The sequence below is a fragment of the Fukomys damarensis genome, unplaced genomic scaffold, assembly GCF_012274545.1.
Source record: "Fukomys damarensis isolate Sample0158 unplaced genomic scaffold, DMR_v1.0_HiC HiC_scaffold_16, whole genome shotgun sequence".
NCBI classification, from domain to species: Eukaryota; Metazoa; Chordata; class Mammalia; order Rodentia; family Bathyergidae; genus Fukomys; species Fukomys damarensis.
In genome coordinates, this window is record NW_022900928.1 from 102,571,445 (window position 1) to 102,575,192 (window position 3,748).

The 3,748-nt window shown below is 44.5% G+C and overlaps 1 long non-coding RNA gene across 1 annotated transcript in view; it reads right to left on the reverse strand.

The window, feature by feature from the left end:
- Positions 1 to 1,133, reverse strand: part of LOC104856644 — a 29,210-nt gene extending 28,077 nt beyond the window's left edge. The window contains exon 1 of the long non-coding RNA XR_778683.1: positions 1,069 to 1,133. This is a non-coding gene — a long non-coding RNA (uncharacterized LOC104856644). The remainder of the gene's footprint in view (positions 1 to 1,068) is intronic.
- Between the last annotated feature and the right edge of the window lie 2,615 nt (positions 1,134 to 3,748).

Consider the following 3,748-nt stretch of genomic DNA (forward strand, 5'->3'; position numbering starts at 1 on the left):
GTAAAAAAAAAAAAAAAAAAAAAAAAAATACTGCCCTTGATTAACCACAGGCCAATTATCTAGTTTGTGGATTACCACGACTCCTCCTTTTTCTCCTCATTCAGGCAAGCCTTTTAGCTATCCCCTTGCTCATTAGCAAGCCTACCCAAAAGGTTTGGGGAAAGAATTGAAAGAGAAAAGAAAATAAAGCTCCAAAACAGGCAGCTTAGCTCCTTAACCAACCTCAGTAAAATTTTTGAGTATAAAGTCAAAAGGAAAATCATTGTTTGTGATTATCTTGAGCTTCCATTATCTGTGATAATGTTATTGTCTCGTTCTCCCTGCCCCTTTCACCTGAGCCCTATTCTCCTTACAGATACTGAAAATAGCTAAATCTAGAAAAGGTACCCCCCCGTAAGGGATTCTAAGAAATCCAGAAAAGTTTCCTTAGACACCCAGACATATCAAACGGCTCCATTCTTATTTACTTTTTTCAAGTAAATTTTTTAAAAATCAAGACAACTGTTTTTGAGATCTAAAGGATAGCTTAAATTTACTTTCAAGTTTTCTGCTTCCGGAAGGCATATAAACACAACAGTCACTGCTAATCAGTAAACAAAGCTAAGGGGAGCAGTGAGGTTGGCTGGTGAGGCATTCATCACAGTAAATGCTGATGTCCACCTTCACCAAACATCAAATCACTGTGTCCACTCACTGCCCACCTTGAACTGGATCCACCCTAGCTCAGGTATAGAATTTACAATGACCTCCTAGGTATTTGGTCTCTTTAGAAGAATTCAAATGAAAAAGAAAAGGATATCTTTTCTGTTTTTTCAAGAGCAATTTCCTCCCAACATCTAAATCAAAGAAGCTGTTTCTCTTTGGGATTTTTTTTTTTTTATTCTGACCATCCCCATCCCAACTCCTAAAGGGGAGTAGTGGGAGTAGCTATGAGAGATCTGCCTCTTTCATGCCATCCTGTGAGTCACCTAGAGGCATTAGGTTCAGTCATAAAATACTTGGAAACATTTTCAGATCCAGGCTAACTTAGGAGAAGTAGGGGTTGATGAACAGGGTAGTTTGTCTCACCAGTAAATGTGGCTTCACCCCAGTGCCCTACAGGTTTACGGGCAGAGAGTTAAGCATTGACAGCCTCTTCCAGCAAAGTCTAGAAGAGTCATAAGGAAAATGTCACTTAGGCAATGTTAGTAATGATCATCATGACAGCATAGAATGGGGATAGGCTCAGATTCAGAAAGCCAGGCTCTAGGTCAGCCTTTGTATCCAGCCCCATGACCAACCAAAGCCAGTGACACCATCTCAGAGCCCTGGTTCTCTCATTAGGAAATGAGAAACTCAACAAAGTTCACAAGTTGTTCTGAGGATTAAATCCACTAAAGGATGTGGTTGTTTGTAAACTGCACCTCAGTTCTGAAAATCATAATAATAATGACAATGGTGACTATGATTTCAGAATACATACGAAGTTAGCTTTCTGTTGCTATAACAAATGCCTGAGATAATCAACTTATAAAGAGAAGAGGACTGTTTTTCACAGTTTTAAAGGTTTTGGCCCATTACTGGTTGATCACATTGCTTTTTGGGCTGTGACAGCGTAGTACATCATGGTGGTAGTACACAGAAGAACCAAACCACTTGCCTTATGATCAGGAAGTAAAAGAGGAGGAGGAGAAGGGACTGGGCCTCCACTGTCATCTTCAAAGGCACATCCCAGTGACCTAAAGACCTTTCACTAGGTCCATCTTGTAAAGTGTCCATCAAGCTCCAAGCCTGAGACAAGGCTTTTAACACCTGAACTGCTGGAGACATCCCAGATCCCAGTTGCAATCCACTGCCTCCTTCTGGTGGCCATAGTGTCCATGAATCAGTTGAGAGAGTGCATGCTCTAAACTGGGCACCTGCAGGTGCCTTCCCTTATGAGAGTAGTGGCTCCTCAAAAATTCAACTTTCTACTCTGCTCAAATTTGACTGACTTCACAGCTGTCTCCCATCTCCCAGAGGGACACACTTGTCTGTCCACTGCCATTGTCATTTACAGACCTCCTGCCAATTTGAGATTGAAAACATCTGCATTGTGCTATATGATTTCATTTGCTTCTCCAGTCTCATTATTGCCCCACTAATAGGTACCAGGCACTGTGCTAAGTACTTTACACATACATTGTGCAGTTCTTATTTGTCAGTGATAATAGAATAATAGCTGTGACTTGTATTATCTCATTGTTTACATGTGAAGATACTGAAATCCGGAAAAGATCAGTAACTATAACTTTCCCAAGATGACACAGCTACTATGGCACCAAGCCAGATTTCAAATCAGCCAGGACCTGCCTGACTCTACGTTTGCTAACTATTAAGCTTTACCATTGCCTCTCCACTCCCCTTCCCCAGGAGACCCAAGAAGGACAGGCCACCCTGCCTGTTCTAGGCCCTGTACAAAAGCCAGTACCTCTTTCCTGGATCCTGGAGGCTCCCCCTGCAGAAGATATATTCTCTGAACCTCACAAACTTCTCCCAGGATTTCCAGATGAGACTACCCTGCAACCAACCAGTTCACAGATAAAGCAGGGGAGTGAGCCCTTGTGTCAGCCTGGGTTTCAGAACCTGAGGATTAATTGCCCCGCAAGCAGCTTGTTAGAGGCTGTGTTGGCAGATGAGGAGAGCAGCAATAGAATCAGCCAATTAAGCAGCCAATGGTGCTGAACTAAATATGACCTCGTACTTAATTGTGAATGTTGTTTCTCAGCACTTTCTCACCAGTCTGGGTTTGGGAGGAAGAAAAGGAAGGATGTGGGAGGGTGAGTGGCAAGGGGAGGATCCTGTGTGTAGGGACGTGAGGCTCCTGTGTCTTTCTCTTAAGGAGACAGTAGCATCAAGGCTTCTGATGACTCCATAATTTCTAGCACAAGAAAGTTGGAGAGGAGTGGCTCATCTCTGCTATAGCCCTGGGGCAGTGGGCAGGTGGAGGGCCTAGGCTTAGATGACAAGAGGACAAGGCTTTGTCAGGTGAACAAAAGATTTCTAAATAGGCGTGAGACTCGAACTCAAGGTCTCATGGGTAACAGGGAGAAGACAGTGCTAGAGGCAGGAACCTGGACTGAGTGTTACAGAGGGCTTATGTACAGTGTGGTGCTCTGCTCATGCTACCAGCTTGATGCTTACGTCCCTTGGTCCCTTCCACACTTGGTCAGTAACGTACCTGAAGTGCCATGTTCAGAAATGTGTGAGTCTGGAGAACACTGGGGTTAGAGAGATGCTTAGATGGAAATGGGGACAATACTGCCTCCATACCTAGGAAGATGAATCCATCTGGCTGCTCCTGCGCTGACTTCGGGGCAATTGCAAGGGGTGCACTATGTAGCTATCCCTCAAGAAATGAAATGCTATTCAGCTATAAGGACTTCAGTAAGCTGCCAGCTTCCAGCAGTTGGAATCCTCAGGTCCCACTCTGCTGTGAGGCCACCTCCCCCTAGGGACCTCAACCAGGACTAAACAAGGGAGAGGGTAGACATGCTGACTGTACCCTCCAAAGGGCAGCCCTGGCTCCGGAGATCCACAAGGTGTGGCCCCAGCACTGTGTTCCCAAGCTCTCCCTGCCAATTCTTCTTCTTTGTGTCTCCTCACCCTTTTGCCTTTCTCAGGTGCTAGTTTACAGTGTACCAAAAATGTCTGCAAACCTTCGTGCACTTATAAGTGGGGCTTTAGAGAAGTGATTGGGCCATGGGGTTGTGATACTGATGAGTTTATA